Below are 27,651 nucleotides of genomic sequence, written 5' to 3' on the forward strand. Positions count from 1 at the left end.
GGCCTTTGAAGAGTGGCATCATATTTTGGAGGGGGCAGTTCATCCGGTTACGGTAATTATGGATCATAATAATCTCGTATGTCTAGAGTCTGCAAAATGTCTAACGCCTCAACAGGCAAGATAGGCATTGTCACGACTCAGTTGTCAGGTTTCCCAGGGCCAGAGGCTCCTTCCCTGTCCTTAACGCTAGGGGCGCCCTAACTCACCTTGTCCCCCAGAATACTTCTGATGGTGAATATGTGGGGCCACGCACCGTGCTTTGGCTCCTGAATCCGCCCTCAGTCTGTAACCATCCCCCCCACTCAGGAAAGAGGGGAGTAGCAGTGTACTGTAGTACACCAACCAGACTAACAAGGTAATGCGAACAGGGATAAAGGTAAATACCAGTCATACAAATATACACACATAAACAACAGAGCTAAACCGCAGGGAGTGGAGGATTGGGTTAAACGAAAGTAGGAGAAGAAGGGGATTTATCACACACTCAAAATATCTATAAGTAAAAGGAAAGGCAGCACTCCATAGAATTTTAACCCCTTCAAGACCCAGCCTATTTTGACCTTAAAGACCTTGCCGTTTTTTGCAATTCTGACCAGTGTCCCTTTATGAGGTAATAACTCAGGAACGCTTCAACGGATCCTAGCGGTTCTGAGATTGTTTTTTCGTGACATATTGGGCTTCATGTTAGTGGTAAATTTAGGTCAATAAATTCTGCATTTATTTGTGATAAACACGGAAATTTGGCGAAAATTTTGAAAATTTCGCAATTTTCACATTTTGAATTTTTATTCTGTTAAACCAGAGAGATATGTGACACAAAATAGTTAATAAATAACATTTCCCACATGTTTACTTTATATCAGCACAATTTTGGAAACAAAATTTTTTTTTGTTAGGAAGTTATAAGGGTTAAAATTCGACCAGCGATTTGTCATTTTTACAACGAAATTTACAAAACCATTTTTTTTAGGGACCACCTCACATTTGAAGTCAGTTTGAGGGGTCTATATGGCTGAAAATACCCAAAAGTGACACCATTCTAAAAACTGCACCCCTCAAGGTACTCAAAACCACATTCAAGAAGTTTATTAACCCTTCAGGTGCTTCACAGCAGCAGAAGCAACATGGAAGGAAAAAATGAACATTTAACTTTTTAGTCACAAAAATTATCTTTTAGCAACAATTTTTTTATTTTCCCAATGGTAAAAGGAGAAACTGAACCACGAAAGTTGTTGTCCAATTTGTCCTGAGTACGCTGATACCTCATATGTGGGGGTAAACCACTGTTTTGGCGCACGGCAGGGCTTGGAAGGGAAGGAGCGCCATTTGACTTTTTGAATCAAAAATTGGCTCCACTCTTTAGCGGACACCATGTCACGTTTGGAGAGCCCCCGTGTGCCTAAAAATTGGAGCTCCCCCACAAGTGACCCCATTTTGGAAACTAGACGCCCCAAGGAACTTATCTAGATGCATAGTGAGCACTTTGAACCCCCAGGTGCTTCACAAATTGATCCGTAAAAATGAAAAAGTACTTTTTTTTCACAAAAAAATTCTTTTAGCCTCAATTTTTTCATTTTCACATGGGCAACAGGATAAAATGGATCCTAAAATGTGTTGGGCAATTTCTCCTGAGTACACCAATACCTCACATGTGGGGGTAAACCACTGTTTGGGCACATGGTAAGGCTCGGAAGGGAAGGAGCGCCATTTGACTTTTTGAATGAAAAATTATTTCCATCGTTAGCGGACACCATGTCGCGTTTGGATAGCTCCTGTGTGCCTAAACATTGGCGCTCCCCCACAAGTGACCCCATTTTGGAAACTAGACCCCCCAAGGAACTAATTTAGATGCCTAGTGAGCACTTTAAACCCTCAGGTGCTTCACAAATTGATCTGTAAAAATGAAAAAGTAATTTTTTTTCACAAAAAAATTCTTTTCGCCTCAATTTTTTCATTTTCACATGGGCAGTAGGATAAAATGGATCATAAAATTTGTTGGGCAATTTCTCCCGAGTACGCCGATACCTCATATGTGGGGGTAAACCACTGTTTGGACACTCGGCAGGGCTCGGAAGAGAAGGCGCGCCATTTGACTTTTTGAATGGAAAATTAGCTCCAATTGTTAGCGGACACCATGTCGCGTTTGGAGAGCCCCTGTGTGCCTAAACATTGGAGCTCCCGCATAAGTGACCCCATTTTGGAAACTAGACCCCCCAAAGAACTTATCTAGATGCATATTGAGCACTTTAAACCCCCAGGTGCTTCACAGAAGTTTATAACGCAGAGCCATGAAAATAAAAAATAATTTTTCTTTCCTCAAAAATGATTTTTTAGCCTGGAATTTCCTATTTTGCCAAGGATAATAGGAGAAATTGGACCCCAAATATTGTTGTCCAGTTTGTCCTGAGTACGCTGATACCCAATATGTGGGGGTAAACCACTGTTTGGGCGCACGGCAGGGCTCGGAAGGGATGGCACGCCATTTGGCTTTTTAAATGGAAAATTAGCTCCAATCATTAGCGGACACCATGTCACGTTTGGAGAGCCCCTGTGTGCCTAAACATTGGAGATCCCCCAGAAATGACACCATTTTAGAAACTAGACCCCCAAAGGAACTAATCTAGATGTGTGGTGAGGACTTTGAACCCCCAAGTGCTTCACAGAAGTTTATAACGCAGAGCCATGAAAATAAAAAAAAAAATTATTTTCTCAAAAATGATCTTTTAGCCTGCAATTTTTTATTTTCCCAAGGGTAACAGGAGAAATTTGACCCCAAAAGTTGTTGTCCAGTTTCTCCTGAGTACGCTGATACCCCATATGTGGGGGTAAATCACTGTTTGGGCACATGCCGGGGCTCGGAAGTGAAGTAGTGACGTTTTGAAATGCAGACTTTGATGGAATGCTCTGTGGGCGTCACGTTGCGTTTGCAGAGCCCCTGATGTGGCTTAACAGTAGAAACCCCCCACAAGTGACCCCATTTTGGAAACTAGACCCCCAAAGGAACTTATCTAGATGTGTGGTGAGCACTTTGAACCCCCAAGTGCTTCATAGAAGTTTATAATGCAGAGCCGTGAAAATAATAAATACGTTTTCTTTCCTCAAAAATAATTATTTAGCCCAGAATTTTTTAATTTTCCCAAGGGTAACAGGAGAAATTTGACCCCAATATTTGTTGTCCAGTTTCTCCTGAGTACGGTGATACCCCATATGTGGGGGTAAACTACTGTTTGGGCACATGCCGGGGCTTGGAATTGAAGTAGTGATGTTTTGAAATGCAGACTTTGATGGAATGCTCTGCGGGCGTCACGTTGCGTTTGCAGAGCCCCTGATGTGCCTAAACAGTAGAAACCCCCCACAAGTGACCCCATTTTGGAAACTAGACCCTGAAAGGAACTTATCTAGATGTGTGGTGAGCACTTTGAACCCCCAAGTGCTTCATAGAAGTTTATAATGCAGAGCCGTGAAAATAATAAATACGTTTTCTTTCCTCAAAAATAATTATTTAGCCCAGAATTTTTTATTTTCCCAAGGGTTACAGGAGAAATTGGACCCCAAAAGTTGTTGTCCAGTTTCTCCTGAGTACGCTGATACCCCATATGTGGGGGTAAACCACTGTTTGGGCACACGTCGGGGCTCAGAAGGGAAGTAGTGACTTTTGAAATGCAGACTTTGATGGAATGGTCTGCGGGTGTCACGTTGCGTTTGCAGAGCCCCTGGTGTGCCTAAACAGTAGAAACCCCCCACAAGTGACCCCATTTTAGAAACTAGACCCCCCAAGGAACTTATCTAGATATGTGGTGAGCACTTTGAACCCCCAAGTGCTTCACAGACGTTTACAACGCAGAGCCGTGAAAATAAAAAATCATTTTTCTTTCCTCAAAAATTATGTTTTAGCAAGCATTTTTTTAGATTCACAAGGGTAACAGGAGAAATTGGACCCCAGTAATTGTTGCGCAGTTTGTCCTGAGTATGCTGGTACCCCATATGTGGGGGTAAACCACTGTTTGGGCACACGTCAGGGCTCGGAAGTGAGGGAGCACCATTTGACTTTTTGAATACGAGATTGGCTGGAATCAATGGTGGCGCCATGTTGCGTTTGGAGACCCCTGATGTGCCTAAACAGTGGTAACCCCTCAATTCTAACTCCAACACTAACCCCAACACACCCCTAACCCTAATCCCAACTGTAGCCATAATCCTAATCACAACCCTAACCCCAACACACCCCTAACCACAACACTAACCCCAACACACCCCTAACCCTAACCACAACCCTAATTCCAACCCTAACCCTAAGGCTATGTGCCCACGTTGCGGATTCGTGTGAGATATTTCCGCACCATTTTTGAAAAATCCGCGGGTAAAAGGCACTGTGTTTTACCTGCGGATTTTCCGCGGATTTCCAGTGTTTTTTGTGCGGATTTCACCTGCGGATTCCTATTGAGGAACAGGTGTAAAACGCTGCGGAATCCGCACAAAGAATTGACATGCTGCGGAAAATACAACGCAGCGTTCCCGCGCGGTATTTTCCGCACCATGGGCACAGCGGATTTGGTTTTTCATATGTTTACATGGTACTGTAAACCTGATGGAACACTGCTGCGAATCCGCAGCCAAATCCGCACCGTGTGCACATAGCCTAATTCTAAAGGTATGTGCACACGCTGCGGATCCGCAGCAGTTTCCCATGAGTGTACAGTTCAATGTAAACCTATGGGAAACAAAAATCGCTGTACACATGCTGCGGAAAAACTGCACGGAAACGCAGCGGTTTACATTCCGCAGCATGTCACTTCTTTGTGCGGATTCCGCAGCGGTTTTACAACTGCTCCAATAGAAAATCGCAATTGTAAAACCGCAGTGAAATGCGCAGAAAAAAACGCGGTAAATCCGCCATAAATCCGCAGCGGTTTAGCACTGCGGATTTATCAAATCCGCAGCGGAAAAATCCGCAGAGGACCAGAATACGTGTGCACATTCCTAACCCTAACCCTAGCCCTAACCCTACCCCTAACCCTACCCCTAACCCTACCCCTAACCCTAACCCTACCCCTAACCCTAACCCTAACCCTAGCCCTACCCCTAACCCTACCCCTAACCCTACCCCTACCCCTAACCCTACCCCTATTCTAACATTAGTGGAAAAAAAAAAATTTCTTTATTTTTTTATTGTCCCTACCTATGGGGGTGACAAAGGGGGGGGGGGGGTCATTTATTATTTTTTTTATTTTGATCACTGAGATAGATTATATCTCAGTGATCAAAATGCACTTTGGAACGAATCTGCCGGCCGGCAGATTCGGCGGGCGCACTGCGCATGCGCCCGCCATTTTGGAAGATGGCGGCGCCCGGGAGAAGACGGACGGGACCACGGCTGGATCGGTAAGTATGATAGGGTGGGGGGGGACCACGGGGGGGGGGGATCGGAGCACGGGGGGGGGGAATCGGAGCGCGGGAGGGGTGGAACGGAGCGCGGGGGGCGTGGAACGGAGCACGGGGGGGCTGGAATGGAGCACGGGGGGTGGAACGGAGCACGGGGGGGTGGATCGGAGTGCAGGGGGGGTGATTGGAGCACGGGGGGGTGATTGGAGCACGGGGGGAGCGGACACGAGCACGGGGGGGAGCGGAGCACTGGACGGAGGGGAGCCGGAGCAGTGTACCGGCCAGATCGGGGGGGTGGGGGGGGCGATCGGAGGGGTGGGGTGGGGGCACACTAGTATTTCCAGCCATGGCCGATGATATTTCAGCATCGGCCATGGCTGGATTGTAATATTTCACCCGTTATAATGGGTGAAATATTACAAATCGCTCTGATTGGCAGTTTCACTTTCAACAGCCAATCAGAGCGATCGTAGCCACGAGGGGGTGAAGCCACCCCCCCTGGGCTAAACTACCACTCCCCCTGTCCCTGCAGATCGGGTGAAATGGGAGTTAACCCTTTCACCCGGTCTGCAGGGACGCGATCTTTCCATGACGCCGCATAGGCGTCATGGGTCGGATTGGCACCGACTTTCATGACGCCTACGTGGCGTCAAAGGTCGGGAAGGGGTTAAGGTGAAAAAATGTGGATTTTATTTAACCCCTTTCTGACATTAGACGTACTATCCCGTCGAGGTGGGCCCCTATGACCAGCGACGGGATAGTACGTCATGCCCTTTAATGCGACACTGCGACTTAAGTCGCGGTGATCGCATTAAAATTCCGACGCCATCTTACCTTGGGGAAGATGGCCTCGGCATCCTGGGGTATGGCGTCCCCCCCCCCCCCGCCTCCCGATCGCTGTGATTGGCTGTTCAATTCTGAACAGCCAATCACAGCCTTTCTCATTGTTTCAGCCAATCAGCTTGGCTGAAACAGTGAGGTCCCAGGTTAGGATCGAGTACCGATGTACTCGATCCTGGGGCCGGTGCCTGGCAACCCAGGCACCGGCCAAAGCCCCCCCCGGATTGGCGCCATCGACGATCACATCGATCGCGCCAATCGCAGGGCACAGCGGCGGTGTTACCGCGCTGTGCCCTGCCTGAAAATACCTGATCCGGAGCCTTCCTCAGCTGCCCTGCAGCTCCGGATCCTGCAGCTCTGATTGGCGCGATCGATGTGATCGTCGATCGCGCTAATCAGGAACAGACCCGCCGGATTAGCGCGATCGACGATCACATCGATCGCGCCGATCGCAGGGCACAGCGGCGGTGTTACCGCGCTGTGCCCTGCTCGGAAATCCATGTGCCCTGCCTCATCTCCCTACTAGCTCCCCCTACCACCTCCTGCAGCTCTGCCAATCATGGCACAGCAGCGGTGTGCCCGCGCTGTGCCCTGATGGTGACCTGCCGGTGACCTGCTGGTCACCTGCCGGTGACCTGCCGTTGACCTGCCTATGATCGGAGCTGTGAGCTCCGATCATAGGCTGGTGCCTAGCAACACCGGCGTCACCAGGGCCTCCTCTGATTGGTGGGATCGATGTGATCATTCGATCCCACCAATGACAGGTCACAGCAGCGGTGTGACCGCTCTGTGACCTGTCTCACCTGTCCCTGACCTGTCTGACCGGTCTTCAGGAATCCTCACACTTGGTGTGGATTCCTAGAGAGGTCACGCTGACAGATTCCCTCCTGTGCTGAGACTTGTGGTGCCACAGTAGCCTATGACACCACAATTCTTGCTAAAGAAAAAAGAAAGAAGACAGAAGAAAGAAGACAGAAGAAAGAAGAGAGACTACAAACGTAAGTGTTCATCCCCGATCCCGGCCCGATCTTACTTCACTTACCCTTACCCCCCCCCCTTCCCCTTCCCCCTCCACCCTCACTTTGCGCCGCGTCCGTCCGTGCCCAAATTTAGCAGCCGCCGAGCGTTGATTGGTGAGGCAGTTCACCGATCAACACTCGTGCTCACTTTTCTTTCCCACATCCCCTTGCGCGCACCCAACCGCTGCGTCTAAACCCGTGCCTTTCGTTTCTTTTTTTTTTTACACATCCCCGTCCGCGCACCCAGCCGCTGCGTCTAAACCCGTGCCTTTCGTTTCTTTTTTTTTTTACACATCCCCGTCCGCGCACCCAGCCGCTGCGTCTAAACCCATGCCTTTCTTTTTTTTTTTTTTTTTTACACATCCCTGCCCGGGCACTCAACCGCTGCGTCTAAACCTGTGCCTTTCGTTTCTCTTTTTTTTTTTTTACACATCCCCATCCGCGCACCCAGCCGCTGCGTCTAAACCCGTGCCTTTCGTTTCTTTTTTTTTTTTTTTACACATCCCCGTCCGCGCACCCAGCCGCTGCGTCTAAACCCATGCCTTTCTTTTTTTTTGTTTTTTTTACACATCCCTGTCCGGGCACTCAACCGCTGCGTCGAAACCTGTGCCTTTCGTTTCTTTTTCTTTTTTTTTTACACATCCCCGTCCGCGCACCCAGCCTCTGTGTCTAAACCCGTGCCTTTCGTTTCTTTTCTTTTTTTTTACACATCCCCGTCCGCGCACCCAACCGCTGCGTCTAAACCCGTGCCTTTCGTTTCTTTTTTTTTACACATCCCCGTCCGCGCACCCAGCCGCTGCGTCTAAACCCGTGCCTTTTGTTTCTTTTTTTTTTTTTACACATCCCCGTCCGCGCACCCAGCCGCTGCGTCTAAACCCGTGCCTTTCGTTTCTTTTTTTTTTTTACACATCCCCGTCCGCGCACCCAACCGCTGCGTCTAAACCCGTGCCTTTCGTTTCTTTTTTTTTTTTTACACATCCCTGTCCGCGCACCCAGCCGCTGCGTCTAAACCCGTGCCTTTCGTTTCTTTTTTTTTTTACACATCCCCGTCCGCGCACCCAACCGCTGCGTCTAAACCCGTGCCTTTCGTTTCTTTTTTTTTTTTTACACATCCCTGTCCGCGCACCCAGCTGCTGCGTCTAAACCCGTGCCTTTCGTATCTTTTTTTTTTTTTACACATCCCCGTCGGCGCACCCAACCGCTGCGTCTAAACCTGTGCCTTTCGTTTCTTTTTTTTTACACATCACCGTCCGCGCACCGAGCCGCTGCGTCTAAACACGTGCCTTTTGTTTCTTTTTTTTTTTTTTACACATCCCCGTCCGCGCACCCAGCCGCTGCGTCTAAACCCGTGCCTTTTGTTTCTTTTTATTTTACACATCCCCGTCCGCGCACCCAGCCGCTGCGTCTAAACCCGTGCCTTTCGTTTCTTTTTTTTTTACACATCCCCGTCCGCGCACCCAGCCGCTGCGTCTAAACCCGTGCCTTTTGTTTCTTTTTTTTTCTTTCCACATCCCCGTCCGCGCACCCAACCGCTGCGTCTAAACCCGTGCCTTTCGTTTCTTTTTTTTTTTTACACAACCTCGTCCGTGCACCCAGCTGCTGCGTCTAAACCCGTGCCTTTCATTTCTTTTTTTTTTTTTACACATCCCCGTCCACGCACCCAGCCGCTGCGTCTAAACCCGTGCCTTTCGTTTCTTTTTTTTTTTTACACATCCCCATCCGCACACCCAACCGCTGCATCTAAACCCGTGCCTTTCGTTTCTTTTTTTTTTTTCACATCCCCGTCCGCGCACCCAGCCACCGCCGAACTTTGATAAGGGACGCGGTTCACTTATCAGAGCTCTCGTGCCTGCCGTTTTTTTTTCCACATCCCCGTTCACACACCCAGCAGCCGCCGAACTTTGGTAAGTGACGCAGTTCACTTATCAGATCTAGGGCCTGCTGTTTTAGACTTTTCCTTTCACAGGTATTTTTTTTCCCTATTTGCTTTTTTTCCTTTAGCTTTTTCCTTTCAGAATAGTTTGCACCAAACACTATCCCCCCCCCCACACGTACACATAGTTACCAATAAATATTACACCCAAGCACCATACTCACAAAAAAAATGTCCCGTTCGCCCCAGCAGCGCTATTCATTGGAGGAGGCATATGCTTTCCTTGCCTCCGACACTGATAGCGAGGGAGAGGATCCCACATTCCTTTACTCTTCAGATTCTTCATCCTCTTCCTCCTCCTCCTCCTCCTCATCTTCCTCCTCGGGTCCTGCGGAACCGCCAGGCAGACGCCCCAGGAGAGAAGATCAGGCAGCGCCCACTCCTGAAGATGAACCAGCGCGACCCTCTTCGGACCCCATATGGACCTCGCCCCCCGAAAATTACGAGCCACTGATTCCTGATTTTGTGGCAGAATCAGGAATCAAGTTTGACACCACCGGCCTCACAGAAATAGACTTTTTCAAAGTCTTTTTCTCTGAGGATTTTGTTAACCTCATGGTGGAGCAAACTAATTTGTATGCTCGGCAATTTTTGGAGCAAAACCCCCGTTCATCATTTTCTAACTGGTCTCCTGTAGACGCAGTTGAAATGATGCAGTTTTGGGGCCTGGTCCTCCATATGGGGATCGTGAAGAAGCCAGAAATTCAGCAATATTGGAGTGTAGATATTTTATATGACACTTCAGTGTTCCAAATGGTCATGGTTCGGACGCGTTTTGAGGCCATCCATAAGTTTCTGAATTACAACGATAATGCACAGTGTCCCGCACGAGATGACCCCAATTTTGACCGTCTGTTCAAAGTTCGGCCGGTCATCGAACACTTCAGCAAAAAGTTTGCTGAAGTGTACGTGCTCGAAAGGGACATCTGCGTGGATGAGTCCTTGGTTCATTTTAAGGGGCGGCTCAGATTCCATCAATACCTGCCCAGCAAAAGGGCCAGGTACGGAATCAAACTCTACAAGCTGTGTGAGAGTACCTCAGGGTACACCTACAGCTTTAGAATGTACGAAGGGAAGGACAGCAGGATTGAACCGCCTGAGTGTCCTTCCATCCTGGGAGTGAGTGGGAAAATTGTGTGGGATTTGGTGCACCCACTGCTGGATAAAGGTTATCACCTCTACACCGATAACTTTTATTCCAGCATCCCACTCTACAAATCCCTCTCTGCACGAGGTACCGCAGCCTGCGGTACTGTCCGCAAAAATCAGAGAGGCCTTCTTAAGACGCTACTTGGGCAGATGCTCAGAAAAGGTGAAAGCAAAGCCCAATGTAGCGACCACCTGCTGGTGGTCAAGTACAAGGACAAGAGGGATGTCCTTCTCTTGACCACCATGCACGGTGATGGCAGAGCCCTTGGCAGTGTACGGGGTACCTCAACACAGGTCTGCAAACCGGACTGTGTACTGGGGTACAACAAAAACATGGGGGGCGTTGATCTCTCCGATCAACTCCTCCAACCGTACAGTGCTTTGAGGAAGGCCAAGGTGTGGTACAAAAAGCTGTCCGTGTACATCGTACAAATGGCAATGCTCAACGCTTTCCTGCTGTCACGATGTGCACAACACACTGATACGTCGTACCTTCAGTTCCAGGAGGTAGTGGTTAAGGCCCTGATATTTGGCACGAGGGAAGGAGCGGGCCGCAGTACTTCCAGAACTGAGGGTGCTCGTATCGTACCAGGTCAGCATTTTCCGGGGGTGGTCCCGCCAACTGATAGAAAAGGTAAGCCGCAAAAAAGGTGCCGGGTGTGCTACAAAAGAGGAGTACGCAAGGACACCATCTATCAATGCGACACCTGCCCCGACAAACCTGGCCTGTGTATGAAGGACTGCTTCAAATTGTACCACACCTCCATGCACTACTAATTTACTTAACAGGAACCAGTAGATTAGTTCCAAAGAGGGGGCACATCTAAGTAAGTTCCTTGGGGGTCTAGGTTCCAAAATGATGTCACTTGTGGTTTTTTTTTACTGCTTAGGCACATCAGGGGCTCTGCATACGGAACATGACGCCCTCAGAACTAGTCCATCAAAGTCTGCATTCCAAATCGTCACTGCTTCCCTTCTGAGTCCCGAAGTGCCCAAACAGTTTTTTTCCCACATATGGGGTACCAGCGTACTCAGAACAAATTGAACAGCAACTTTTGGGGTCCAATTTCTCCTGTTACCCTTGGGAAAACAAAAAATTGGGGGCTGAAAGATCATTTTTGTGGGAAAAAAATAGAATTTTTTATTTTCACGCCGGGCATCATAGACTTTAGCACTTGGAGGTTCAAAATTCTCACGACACACCTAGATAAGTTCCTTAGGGGGTCATGTTTCCAAAATGGGGTCACTTGTGCGGAGTTTCTACTGTTTAGGCACATCAGGGGCTCACCAAATGGCACATGATGCCCGCAGACAATTCCATCAAAGTCTGCATTCCAAAACGTCACTACTTCCCTTCCGAGCCCCGAAGTGTGCCCAAACAGTAGTTTTCTCCCACATATGGGGTACCAGCGTACTCAGGACAAATTGGACAACAACTTTTGGGGTCCAATTTCTCCTGTTACCCTTCGGAAAATTAAAAATTGCGGGCTGAAAGATCATTTTTGTGGGGAAAAAAATAGGATTTTTTATTTTCACGCCCGGGCGTTATAAACTTTCGTGAAGCACTTGGGGGATAAAAGTGCTCACCACACACCTAGATAAGTTCCTTAGGGATCTAGTTTCCAAAATGGGGTCACTTGTGGGGGGTTTCCACTGTTTAGGCACATCAGGGGCTCTCCAAACGCGACATGGCGTCTGATCTCAATTCCAGCAAATTTTAGCTTGAAAATGTCAAACGGCGCTCCTTTCCTTCTGAGCCCTGCCATGTGCCCAAACCGTGGTTCCACCCCACATATGGGGTATCAGCGTACTCAGGACAAATTGGACAATAACTTTTGGGGTCCAATTTCTCCTTTTACCTTTGAGAAAATAAAAAATTGGGGACTAAACCATCATGTTTGTGGAAAAAATAGGATTTTTTATTTTCATGCCTGGGCGTTATAAACTTTCGTGAAGCACTTGGGGGATAAAAGTGCTCACCACACACCTAGATAAGTTCCTTAGGGGTTCTAGTTTCCAAAATGGGGTCACTTGTGGGGGGTTTCCACTGTTTAGGAACATCAGGGGCTCTCCAAACGTGACATGGCGTCCAATCTCAATTCCAGCCAATTTTAGCTTGAAAATGTCAAACGGCGCTCCTTTCCTTCTGAGCCCTGCCATGCGCCCAAACAGTGGTTCCGCCCCACATATGGGGTATCAGAGTACTCAGGACCAATTGGATAACAACTTTTGGGGTCCAATTTCTCCTTTTACCTTTGAGAAAATAAAAACTTGGGGACTAAACCATCATGTTTGTGGAAAAAATAGGATTTTTTATTTTCACGCCCGGGCGTTATAAACTTTTGTGAAGCACTTGGGGGATAAAAGTGCTCACCACACACCTAGATAAGTTCCTTAGGGGTTCTAGTTTCCAAAATGGGGTCACTTGTGGGGGGTTTCCACTGTTTAGGCACATCACGGGCTCTCCAAATGCGACATGGCGTCTGATCTCAATTCCAGCCAATTTTAGCTTGAAAATGTCAAACGGCGCTCCTTTCCTTCTGAGCCCTGCCATGCACCCAAAAAGTGGTTCCCCCTCACATATGGGGTATCAGCGTACTCAGGACAAATTGGACAACAACTTTTGTGGTCCATTTTCTCTTTTTACCCTTGGGAAATTAAAAAAATTATTGCTGAAAGAACATTTTTGTTACTAAAAAGTAAAATGTTATTTTTTTCCTTCCATGTTGCTTCTGCTGCTGTGAAACACCTGAAGGGTTAATAAACTTCTTGAATGTGGTTTTGAGCACCTTGAGGGGTGCAGTTTTTAGAATGGTGTCACTTTTGGGTATTTTCTGCCATATAGACCCCTCAAAATGACTTCAAATGTGAGGTGGTCCCTAAAAAAATGGTTTTGTAAATTTTGTTGTAAAAATGAGAAATTGCTGGTCAAATTTTAACCGTTATAACTTCCTAGAAAAAAAAATTTGTTTCCAAAATTGTGCTGATGTAAAATAGACATGTGGGAAATGTTATTTATTAACTATATTGTGTCACATAACTCTCTGGTTTAACAGAATAAAAATTCAAAGTTGGAAAATTGCGAAATTTTTAAAATTTTTGCCAAATTTCCGTATTTTTCACAAATAAACGCAAGTTATATCAAAGAAATTTTACCACTTTCATGAAGTACAATATGTTACAAGAAAACATTCTCAGAATCGCTAAGATCCGTTGAAGCGTTTCGGAGTTATAACTTCATAAAGAGACAGTGGTCAGAAATGTAAAAATTGGCCCAGTCATTAACGTGCAAACCACCCTTGGGAGTAAAGGGGTTAAACACACATGGCATGTCGACATTTTGGCTCACACTGAGCCTTTCTCAAGCAGTGAGTTTAACACACAGGTGATTATATATAGACATTATTTAACAATCACGAGTTAATCGCAATTACATTATAAAGTGCAATAAAATACATAAAATACATCATTCACATAATTTTATACATAGTGCAGCAATCATATATCCCATTATATCTTTGAAAGTGCTCAACGCTAAAAAGTGCCATATAGAAATACATCTAAAAGCCCAATTTTAGGTAATCATTATTAATCTTATGATAGGTACAGCTGTGTAAATTATTTTAAGAATATCTCACCCAGTAGGGATTACTGACTGTCGCATGGAGGATGCCAAGAACGCCATGCCCAGCGTCCTTAGATATCTACTGCGCATGTTTCAGCGCATCATTATATAGTCATAAGCCGCTGGCCAATCGCACTGTATGTGTGGCATATCTCTGGTATGCGCATGCGCACTCCGGCATTCCAAACGCTTTAGCCCCATCTTGGATGTGGCAAACTGCAAACGGGAACTTCCTGGACAGCGCATATCATAGGCCTATTAAAGGGCCACTCTTCCCATCTGTATGGCATATCTCCAGTATATTAGTGAAGTATCAGCACCACATCTAATGTAGCCAACTGACTATATAATGATGTGCCTGTATGTTAATCTCCTTTTTAAATAAATCCAAAGCCACATTTTTATTCATATCATCATTACTGTATATTCTTTTAAAAAATACCATCCACGTTTGTGGCCAAATATATAAGGGGTATTGTGCAACTAGGGATATTGGTACGTTATCCCAAACAGGACGGTCCCCTTTATGCGTTGCCTCCTGTTACCAATGACACTAATGGGAGGTATATAATCCATTCGGATTGGGTGCCTCAATCAAAAGTGTTCATAAAGATGAGTGTACTAGTCCAAACACAATATTCCCCCAAGGACATAAGTTCCATACACAATGCGGATGACGCTGCCGCTCTATATAACACCACAATAGCTGTAGCTTTGGAATCTGCTGCCCCACTTACACATACCAAAGCTCGCAAAATCAACAGACAGCCCTGGCACACCAACCTGACCAAAGAACTGAGGCGAGCTTCCAGGGCTGCTGAGCGCAGATGGAAAAGATCCCACTCTAACGAGCACTTCATCGCATTCAAACAGTCCCTCACTACTTTCAAGACCACACTCGCCACAGCTAAACAAACCTACTTCTCATCTCTCATATCCTCCCTGTCTCACAACCCTAAACAGTTATTCAACACCTTCAATTCTCTCCTCCGTCCCCCAGCACCTCCTCCCTCCCCACTTATCTCCGCTGAAGACTTTGCCTCATTTTTCAAGCAGAAGATTGATAGCATCAGAGACAGGTTTGGTCAACAACCCCCCAGAGCCCTTCCTCCCAACTTCCCAGCCCTCCACCTCCAAAACCAACTTGTCCACCATTACAGAAGATCAACTCTCCACTCTACTCTCAAGATCGCATCTCACCACCTGTGCACTTGACCCGCTCCCATCCCACCTCATCCCAAACCTCACCACAGTCTTCATCCCAACCCTAACCCATCTCTTCAACCTATCACTAACAACTGGTGTTTTCCCCTCAAGCTTTAAACATGCCTCCATCACACCTATCCTCAAAAAGCCTTCTCTTGACCCATCATCTGTATCTAGCTATCGCCCTATATCACTTCTCCCTTATGCCTCCAAACTACTGGAACAACACGTTTACCTTGAACTGTCCTCCCATCTCTCTTCTTGCTCCCTCTTTGACCACTTGCAATCTGGCTTCCGGTCACACCATTCCACTGAAACTGCCCTAACTAAGGTCACCAATGACCTCTTAACCACCAAGAGCAAGCGACACTACTCTGTCCTCCTACTCCTCGACCTGTCGGCTGCCTTTGACACAGTTGACCATTCCCTATTATTACAGACCCTCTCATCCCTTGTCATCACAGACTTGGCCCTATCCTGGATCTCATCATACCTAACAGACCGGACATTCAGCATCTTCCACTCACACACCACCTCCTCACCTTGCCCCCTATCTGTCGGAGTCCCACAAGGTTCAGTCCTTGGGCCAGTGGCGTAGGAAAAGGGGTGCGGGGGGGCGGGCCGCCCCGGGCGGCACAATGCGGGGGGCGGCCAGCGCTGCAGGAGGAGGAAGAAAAAAAAAAAAGACGCGGGCCCTTTAAATCTTCGGGCGGCGCCGTCTGCCGCCACGACCAGGCTCCCCCCACCCCCGGCCCCCGCTCTACTCACGTCTCCTGGTTCCTGCGGCAGCTGCAGCGTCTTCAGCTCCCTCTGACTCTGCGACGTCTCAGGGCAGAGGGCGCGATGACGTCATCACTGTGCCCGCCGCTCAGCCTCTCTGTCCTGAGCGTTGCAGAGCCGGAGAGACGATGACTGCACCGGACCTGCGCTAGGAACGGGAGAGGTGAGGATTTTACTTTTTTTTTTCTTTATGTCTGACTCTGTCTGGGGGCAATGCTGGACACACTGGGGCAATACTGGAGACCATGGGGCAGATTGCTGGACCCACTGGGGCAATACTGGAGACCATGGGGCAGATTGCTGGACACACTGGGGCAATACTGGAGACCATGGGGCAGAATGCTGGACACACTGGGGCAATACTGGAGACCATGGGGCAGAATGCTGGACACACTGGGGCAATACTGGAGACCATGGGGCAGATTGCTGGACACACTGGAGCAATACTGGAGACCCTGGGGCAGATTTCTGGACACATTGAGGCAATGCTGGAGACCCTGGGGCAGACTTCTGGACACACTGGGGCAGATTTCTGGACATACTGGGGCAATGCTGGAGACCCAGGGGCAGATTTCTGGACACTGGGGCAATGCTGGACACTGGGGCAGATTGCTGGACACGCTGGGGCAGATTGCTGTGCACGCTAGGGCAGATTGCTGTGCACGCTGGGGCAGATTGCTGTGCACGCTGGGGCAGATTGCTGTGCACCCTGGGGCAGATTGCTGTGCACACTGGGGCAGATTGCTGTGCACACTGGGGCAGATTGCTGTGCACACTGGGACAGATTGCTGTGCACTCTGGGGCAGATTGCTGTGCACACTGGGGCAGATTGCTGTACACACTGGGGCAGATTGCTGTGCACACTGGGGCAGATTGCTGGACACACTGGGGGCAATGCTGGAGACCCTGGGGCAGATTTCTGGACACACTGGGGCAATGCTGGACACTGGGGCAGATTGCTGGACACACTGGGGGTAATATGCTGGACACACTGGGGCAATGCTGGACAACATGGGGGTAATATGCTGGACACACTGGGGCAGATTGCTGGACACACTGGGGGCAGGACTTGAGGCATGGGCAGAATGTAGATACGGGGCATGATTGGAGACACGGGGCAGGATTGGATCATGGGGCAGGATTGGATCATGGGGCAGGACAGATACGATGGAGGCTGGTGGGGCAGGATGGGGAGATCATATGGGGTAGAATGGATACTCATGAGGGCAGAATGCGAGAACATATGGCTGGAGCCAGGAATGAGATAAACGGGGCCAGGAAGGGGAATAGTATTACCATAGGGGCTAATTAAGGGATATTATTACTGCAGTGATGTATTTATTTTATTTTTTGAGTATACTGTTTTAAATGGGGGGGGGGGGGGCGGTCCTGTTACTGTGCAGAGTGACACTATATCACCTTTTTTTCTTCATGTGGTGTAATGTAGAAGTTGTGAAAAATTAAGTAATGTGTTCTGCAAGCGGAGCTCGAGATAACTGTGTTATTTCCTGCAGAAACGAGTCCTGGCTGGAAGGAATGATGGCGGTCTGTGCTGGATGAAAGATGAAGGACTTCACCTAGAGACGTCACTGGTGAGTCAGTGTTACCTATACACTAACACTATACACTGTATACTATATACAGCGGTCCTGTGTACAATGTCACCAGTGATCACTGTATTATCTATACATTATATACAGAGTTCCTGTGTATAATACCACCAGTGATCTCTGTATTACCTCTACACAGACACTGCATACGAAGTACAGATCTCCTGTGAATACTGGCACTTATGGTGATAGTATTGTGTTTTTTTTTTATTACTGATCAGTATTGTAGTATTCAGTCACTATGTGGTGGTAATATGTGGTCTGGAAATGGTGTTGTGGTATTTGTCCCTTGTAATTAGTATTATTCGGTCACTATGTGGTCTGGTCATGGTTTGGTGGTATTAAGTCACAGGTTTGGCATGTGGGGGTGACACCATTAGGCCCAGTTTAAGTTCTACAAAACAGGAAAACCATTTTTGGTAACCTTTGTGTGTATTGAGCCGGGGGAGGGGGAGGCGCCAAACTCGGGAACAGCCCCGGGCGGCAAAAGCTCTAGCTACGCCTCTGCCTTGGGCCCCTGCTCTTCTCCATTTACACCTTTGGCCTGGGACAGCTCATAGAATCTCATGGCTTTCAGTATCACCTCTATGTTGATGACACACAGATCTACATCTCTGGACCAGATATCACCTCCCTACTAACCAGAATCCCTCAATGTCTGTCCACTATTTTATCCTTCTTCTCCGCTAGATTTCTGAAACTTAACATGGATAAAACAGAATTCATCATCTTTCCCCCATCTCACGCGACCCCACCAACGAACCTATCCATTACAGTAAATGGCTGCCCACTCTCCCCAGTCCCACAAGCTCGCTGCCTCGGGGTAATTCTTGACGCTGATCTCTCTTTCAAACCACATATCCAATCTCTTTCCACGAATCCGTTCATTCCTCAACCAAGAATCTGCAAAAACCCTAGTCCATGCCCTCATCATCTCTCGCCTTGACTACTGCAACCTCCTGCTCTGTGGCCTCCCCTCTAACACTCTCGCACCCCTCCAATCTATTCTAAACTCTGCTGCCCGACTAATCCACCTGTCCCCCCGCTACTCCCCGGCCTCTCCCCTCTGTCAATCCCTTCACTGGCTCCCCATTGCCCAGAGACTCCAGTAAAAAACCCTAACCATGACGTACAAAGCCATCCACAACCTGTCTCCTCCATACATCTGTGACCTCGTCTCCCGGTACTTACCTACACGCAACCTCCGATCCTCACAAGATCTCCTTCTCTACTCCCCTCTTATCTCCTCTTCCCACAATCGTATACAAGATTTGCCTCGCGTATCACCCCTACTCTGGAACCCTCTACCACAACACATCAGACTTTCGCCTACCATCGAAACCTTCAAAAAGAACCTGAAGACCCACCTCTTCAGACAAGCCAACAATCTGCAGTAACCACCGATCAACCAAACCGCTGCATGACCAGCTCTATCCTCACCTACTGTGTTCTCACCCATCCCTTGTAGATTGTGAGCCTTCGCAGGCAGGGTCCTCACTCCTCCTGTACCAGTTATGACTTGTATTGTTTAAAATTATTGTACTTGTGTTTACTATGTATACCCCTCCTCACATGTAAAGCGCCATGGAATAAATGGCGCTATAACAATAAATAATAATAATAATTTCTTGAGAGTAAATATAACACAGTTCTATAATTCCCTTCTATTAGCCGACAGACTATGAAATGCAATAATATGAAAACTTCTCTTAAAAAAAAATATCTAATATATAATTACCAATCAGCTCTGTCACAGCTTCCGGCGATTGTTTTGCTACCACAATCCACCTCGGACGGAATCTGTGACAAAAACTGCACAGCTATTCCGTCGGGAGATCTCCCGCTGCAAGGAGGTCAGCGGCGCCAGCCGGCTGAGGTTTGGCGGGGAATTCAAATCCCGTGGGTGTGTGGGTGTCTGCCGGGGGTGTCCGTGTGTGTGTGCAGGCATCGTCCAATGGGACTAGAAGTCTCATCCGGCTATGCCTGCTACAGTGACAGTGATTGAAACATTAGCCAATGATGGGACAGTAGTAGTCCCATCATCCGGCTAATGTGTTGAATGTAAAAAACAACAACACACATATACAGTGCATACATATAGACATACAGTACATATAACATACAGTGCATACAGGAAATACAGTACATTCAACATACAGTACATACATATAGGACATACAGTACATACAACATACAGTACATACATAAAGGGCATACAGTACATACAGCATACAGTACATACATACACAGGACATACAGGACATACAACTTACAGTGCATACAACATATAGTACATACAACATACAGTACTTACAACATACATACAACATACAGTGCATACAACATATAGTACATACAACATACAGTACATACAACATACAGTACATGGAACAACATGTCGCATGTCAGGTAATGTATAGGACAAAGAAGAGATCCCGGCCATTATAATAAAAAGTCAATTTTTATTAATTATGCCATAAAGGCAGTAAAAAACAGTTATATAAAAGCAAAATGCCGTCTAGGGTATGCTAGAGCACATCATAATGAAATGATAATTACCAGATGTATCTTGATAGTACATGCAACATACAGTACATACAACACAGTACATGCAACATACAGAACATACAACATACAGCACATACAACATACAATACATACAGTATATACAACATACATTACATACAACGTACATTACATACAACATACAGTACATACAACATACAACTTATAGTACATACAGTACATACAACATACAGTACAGACAGTATATACAGTACATACAAATACAGTGCATACAACATTAAGTACATACAACATACAGTACATACAGTACATATACACAACACATACAATACATACAGTACAGACAGTACATACAACATAGAGTACATACTCACCAATCACCTTGATCCCGAAGCCCTTCCTCACCTGTAAAAAATATTAAAATAATAAACAAACAATATACTCCCTGATCCGCAGAAATCCAATTAATACGAGTGTCCCACGACGATCTCCCCTGGAGAGCTACCGCATCATATGATGCGACTGCTCTCCAGGGGCTCTGGCGATACAATGACCAATACCATTTTATAGCATCCTCTCCTCTTTTTTACAATAGTATGTAAATATCTGGATAGTTAGGAGACAAATTGCTGGAGTTTTTAGAGAGTAATGTTGTCCCATTCTTATCTGATGTAGGTATCTAGTTTCTCAACAGTCTTGGGCCTTTGCTGGATTTTTACTTTCATAATGTGCTTGTCATGTAGTGACTAGGGACTGTGGCCACCTAACCAATCCCTCGAACTAGGGGTGTCCTTGTCTATCCCTGTCCCCCCGATTTAGTCCTGAAGCTGGGGATACCTATGCTCATATATTAACCCTTATCTGTTCCCTCCTATACCCTTAGAAGTGTGAGGCCGAAGTGTATGTACACTAACCAGACAAACAAGGAAAGACGGAAAGAGATAAATGAAAACTACAATCATACAAAATACGCTCACCAAATAACAGAGTGGAACACAGGGGAGGTACAGGAAGTTTAAACCAATTAGGAGAGGATGAGGATGAACACACAAAACAGACTCCACGCAACAATCTCCTGAACAACTCTTCAAATGCCTACTCCAAACACAAACTTCACCTCCAACTCATTACCAGGCAGTAAGAACTATCACTAGCAATTCCCCAGTGCCAGTGGTGAGCATGTATAGTAGAGGGGAGTGGCCAATACTGAACAGCTAAGACAATTCAGGTTGGAGAGCTCCAAGAGATCATCTGAACTGATTAGCCCTTGCACTGCCAGCAAGGAAAAAAACATGGTTTAATAAGATGGTGAAGTAGTTATAATCAGTGCAATAGTTTGAGAAACCAGACACCACCTATCTCTGTCGCTGCATCTCCGGGACAACAGCAAACGTTTTCTGTTGTTGAAAGGTCTGGACTGCTGGCAGCCAGTTCATCACTCGAACTCTTCTTCTGTGAAGCGATGCTGCTGTGATGGATGCAGAATATGTTTTACCATTGTCTTGCTGAAATGTACAAGGCCTTCCCTGAAATAGAAGATGTAGGGATAGGAGCATACGTTGTCCTAAAACCTTTACATAATGCTCAGCATTGATGGTGCTTTTCAAGATGTGAAAGCTGCTTATGATATAAGCACTAATGCAGCCCCATCCCATCAGAGATGCAGGCTTTTTAAATGTGCGCTGAAAACAGGCTGGATGGTCACTCTCCTTTTGAGTCTGCTGGTTCCACGATTTCCATAAAGAGTTTCACATTTTGATTCATCTGATCACAAAACAGTTTCCATTTTGCCACAGTCTATTATGACCTTTGGCCCAGAGAAGATGGCAGAATTTCAGGACTGTGTTGATCAACAGTATGGCTTCTCCTTTCCATGATAGAGCTTTTTAGTTGTATTTGATGATTGTTTGGCAAACTGTGTTCAGAAACAATGATTTTTGGACATATTCATGAGCCCATGCTATGATTTGCATGACTGAAGAATGCCTGTTTTAAATGCAGTGCTGCCTGGGGCCTGTAGATCACGAGCATCCTATATTTTATATTGCGCACAAGGATTTCTCCAGAATCCCTGAATGTTTTGATGATATTATGTACTGTAGTTAGTGGGATATTCAAAGTCTTTGTAATTTTGCATTGAGGAACATTTTTCTGAAATTGTTGTACAATTTTTAAACACCATTGTTAACAGGTGAAGCTCTGAGCATCTCTGCTTCTTAGAGACTCTGCTTCTCTAAGATACTGGTTTTATATACAGACATGTGAAAATTTACCCTCCAGCTGTTTTTAATTATTACCATTTACTTTTCCAACCTCTTCTTAACCCTATCCCAACTTTTTTTTAGCTGTGTTGGTGCCATCAATTTCTAAATGAGTTAACTTTTTTTTAAATAAAATGGAAAAATGTCTGACTTTCACCTTCAAGCTGTGCTTTTCTTAATAAAATCTGGCTATAAAACATTTCTTTACATTTTACACAACTCCCCACTGATAAAGGCTAAGAGCAGCACAGGTGCAAACTACTGATAAAAACAGGAGGGGTTGGCTGCCTAATAGAAAAATTGCATACAAATAGGGCTTGACTAGGACGCCAGTCACAGGATGCCTTTTTGTTGGCTTTGTGTACTACGGCGTCTGTCTCTGTGGGGTGCATATACACTACCGTTCAAAAGTTTAGGGTCACTTAGAATTTTCCTTATTATTGAAAGAAAAGCACAGTTTTTTTTCCAATTAAGCTAACATTAAATGATTCAGAAATACACTCTATACACTGTTAATGTGGTAAATGACTATTCTAGCTGCAAACGTCTGGTTTGTAATGCAATATCTTCATAGGTATCAAAGAACCCAAACGTAACAATCTAAAAAAATATAACAAATTTTATTAAATAACATTATCAAAAACAATAATAACAGACATAACATACAAGGGACACGTCTAGCACATGTACGGCAGACAGCAGCCACTGCAAATAACACCACGGGTATTGAAAGGGCAGGAACTATAGATAGTATATAGGAGGCATGTTAATCCATAATAAATATCTAGTGCATAGTGCTCTTCAAGGACCTACATATACCTCCTCTCTCCGCAAGACAGTAATACAAATCAAACCTAGAATAGGTAAATGTAACGATCATCACTGCTTTGCCCATCTTACCCGGAAAAATGTGGTGCCAGTGTGTGTCCGGTGGCCCCGACGCGCGTTTCGCGTGGGCTTCCTCGGGGGGTCGTGTTTGTGTGCTTCACGGGGGTGGTATATAAGGGCATGTCTCCAGCTGCGGCCACTAAACCGCACAAATGTCGGCGCATGCGCTCCGCCATACACTGGGACGCCGCACGCATCATCCCCGGCACTTCCGGTGTGCAGAGCAGGAGGAGAGACGAAACCCCTCCAGACATCATCCTGCTCTGCCACAAAGGAACGCCAGAGACGATGGTCAGCGATTCCCATCGTGGTGCGCATGCGCACATACGGCAGCGGCCATCTTTCTAATGGGAGAAACTGATGGCAACACGGAGAACACCTATCTACTGGTATACTCAGATTATATGACTGGAAAAGGTAACCATAATATAAGAGGGAAATATCTCTCACGGTTCCATCAGAATGATCAGATTAAAAGAAAGTAGCTACCAATATGATATATAGAATGGAAAGTAAATTAAAAAAATGAAACATGAACAAAAAAACTAACAAAAATAATGGCCCTATATCATAATATGCTGCAAACACAGCAGGGCACAGCGTGCAATATAAATGACCCAAGTGTATAGCCATAAAATTAGAAAGTAGAATGGGAAAATGCAGTCCCACCTCTAGCTTCCCTACGACTACATATAGGACAGTTAGTATACCGATCAAGAGGTGTAAGTCTCCCAATAGCCAGTGTCAAAATGTGGGAATAAATATATGTGTATGCAGTGCATATACATTATCATTTAAATAAGGGACCAATAGTGTACTCATTGTTGCATCGGTCCATGTATATACAACAATACAAAAATAGTGAAAAATAGTGAAAAATGAAAATAATAATAATGAAGAAAAAAAGAAATAAAAAAGAAATAAAAATAAATAAAAAATAAATAAAAAAATGAAAAAAATAAAAAAATTAAAAAAATATAAAATCAGAAAAATGAAAATAAGAATAAAAAATCCAGAATATACACATATATAATAAGTAGTGAACCAACTCTATATAGTCACTATGTTTCTGCTCTCATACAACACCCATAAGGCAGCAGATAGAACATAAACATTCGCGATTCCTGATTAAGTCCGTTTCCAATCCTTTCCGTCCATCAGGATCTGTTGCTGTGAGGATCTCCAGATGTCCCATACCACGTCCCGAAGAATAGACAATACTGAAGATGGATACGTGTAATACAGGTACTACAATTAAACATAAAACACACACAAATTAAAATCCAAAAAACCAGAGCACTAGACTAACCCAACACTAATGAACTATAGAAAAGACGCAAAGCTCAGTTGTTCGTTGAGGCCATACGGAGCCATGGTACCCAACACAGAAATCCATCGACATTCAAGCTGAGCCAATTTTTTCCTAAGATCTCCACCTCTTATTCCACCCCTCACATGGTCTATCCCAAAGATTTTAAGGTCCTTGGGGTTGCATGCATGGAACTGCCTGAAATGTCTCGGTATGGACTTCAAAGGAACCTCATCACCCGCCTCTTTTGCTGCCATGATGTCTCTAATGTGTTCCCGGGTCCTGACTCTCAACTCCCGTGAGGTCAGTCCGACATAGGGAAGACCACATGTACAGACAGCCATGTAGATCACAAATGTAGTGCTACACGAAATATAGTCTGTGATTTTAAATTCTTTTTTACCGTCCGCAGAGGTGAATGATGATGTCCTGATGTGATTCCGGCATGCCATGCAGTCCCCACATGGAAAGAATCCCCATTTCCTTTTTCCTGTGCCAAAAATAGATGGAGTTTTTGAGACATAGTGGCTATGGACCAAAATGTCTCTTAGATTTTTCGATCTCCTGGCCGTCATCAGGGGTTCATCCGAGAGACATTTGGCCAAAACGGGTTCTGTTTTCAAGATGGGCCAGTGTTTCCTCAAGATGTTCCTCATTTTGCCCCACTGGTGATTAAATGTGGAGATGTATCTAATTTTCCCCTCATCCTTCTTTTTACTTTTAGGTTGTAAGAGATAAGGAGATAAGAGGTCACATCTATTCTGATGTTTTGCCCTAGTAAAACCCCGTTTAATGCTCCTATTACTATATCCACGTGACCGAAATCTCTCCCCAAGGTCCACGGACTGTCTCTTGAATGCCTCCTCGGTCGAACATATCCTCCTCATCCTCAAGAATTGCCCTATGGGTATGGCTCCAATTGTGGAGCTATTATGGGATGAGGAAGCATGTAGGAGAGCATTCACCGAGGTTTCTTTTCTGAATACGTCTGTACCAATGGAGCCATCAGGCTGAATCTGCAGCATGATATCCAGAAAGGGAATACATTCCCTACTGAAATTGTATGTAAGCCTGATGTTGAGGCTGTTACGGTTCAAATCCTGCATAAACAGATGAAGTTGTTCAACAGGCCCTTGCCAAATAAACAAAATGTCATCAATGTACCGATACCACCCCAGTACTTGGGGGGCGGAGTGTGCGCCTCCGAACAGAGTCCTTTCCCAGTAACCCAAAAACAAATTTGCATACGAAGGCGCACACGCCGCCCCCATCGCAGTCCCGCGACTCTGGAGGTAGTATCGGTCCTTGAAAGTAAAACAATTATGTGTCAGGATGAACCGCAGGAGCCTCAACACCAGGCTCACCACATCTGAGTCAATATTACTTGATTCTAAATAAAACGCTGCAGCCTCCATCCCGTCATCATGATGGATTGAAGTATATAATGTTTCGATGTCTGCCGTGACCAGTATCATATCCGGTTCCAAAGACAGACCATCCAGTCTCCCCAGGACGTCCGTGGTGTCCCTGACATAGGAGGGCAAAGTCTCAACCTGTGAACTCAGATAATAGTCTATATATTTACACATTGGGTCACACAGCCCTCCTATGCCAGAGACAATCGGACGCCCTGGGGGATTCACAGAGTCCCTGTGGACCTTGGGGAGAAGATAAAAAGTGGGCATAATAGGGCATTCCACGACTAGGCCATCAAATGTTTTTTTATTGATGGTACCCTGGTATAGAGATTCCTCCAGAATTTCCATCAGTTCCCTCATAAATTTAGGTAGAGGGTTATGGGGGAGCAAGGCTCCGATGTGGTGAGCCTGGTGTTGAGGCTCCTGCGGTTCATCCTGACACATAATTGTTTTACTTTCAAGGACCGATACTACCTCCAGAGTCACGGGACTGCGATGGGGGCGGCGTGTGCGCCTTCATATGCAAATTTGTTTTTGGGTTACTGGGAAAGGACTCTGTTCAGAGGCGCACACTCCGCCCCCCAAGTACTGGGGTGGTATCGGTACATTGATGACATTTTGTTTATTTGGCAAGGGCCTGTTGAACAACTTCATCTGTTTATGCAGGATTTGAACCGTAACAGCCTCAACATCAGGCTTACATACAATTTCAGTAGGGAATGTATTCCCTTTCTGGATATCATGCTGGAGATTCAGCCTGATGGCTCCATTGGTACAGACGTATTCAGAAAAGAAACCTCGGTGAATGCTCTCCTACATGCTTCCTCATCCCATAATAGCTCCACAATTGGAGCCATACCCATAGGGCAATTCTTGAGGATGAGGAGGATATGTTCGACCAAGGAGGCATTCAAGAGACAGTCCGTGGACCTTGGGGAGAGATTTCGGTCACGTGGATATAGTAATAGGAGCATTAAACGGGGTTTTACTAGGGCAAAACATCAGAATAGATGTGACCTCTTATCTCAACAACCTAAAAGTAAAAAGAAGGATGAGGGGAAAATTAGATACATCTCCACATTTAATCACCAGTGGGGCAAAATGAGGAACATCTTGAGGAAACACTGGCTCATCTTGAAAACAGAACCCGTTTTGGCCAAATGTCTCTCGGATGAACCCCTGATGACGGCCAGGAGATCGACAAATCTAAGAGACATTTTGGTCCATAGCCACTATGTCTCAAAAACTCCATCTATTTTTGGCACAGGAAAAAGGAAATGGGGATTCTTTCCATGTGGGGACTGCATGGCATGCCGGAATCACATCAGGACATCATCATTCACCTCTGCGGACGGTAAAAAAGAATTTAAAATCACAGACTATATTTCGTGTAGCACTACATTTGTGATCTACATGGCTGTCTGTACATGTGGTCTTCCCTATGTCGGACTGACCTCACGGGAGTTGAGAGTCAGGACCCGGGAACACATTAGAGACATCATGGCAGCAAAAGAGGCGGGTGATGAGGTTCCTTTGAAGTCCATACCGAGACATTTCAGGCAGTTCCATGCATGCAACCCCAAGGACCTTAAAATCTTTGGGATAGACCATGTGAGGGGTGGAATAAGAGGTGGAGATCTTAGGAAAAAATTGGCTCAGCTTGAATGTCGATGGATTTCTGTGTTGGGTACCATGGCTCCGTATG

The sequence above is a fragment of the Ranitomeya imitator genome, chromosome 4 (genome assembly GCF_032444005.1).
Source record: "Ranitomeya imitator isolate aRanImi1 chromosome 4, aRanImi1.pri, whole genome shotgun sequence".
In the NCBI taxonomy this organism is placed as follows: domain Eukaryota; kingdom Metazoa; phylum Chordata; class Amphibia; order Anura; family Dendrobatidae; genus Ranitomeya; species Ranitomeya imitator.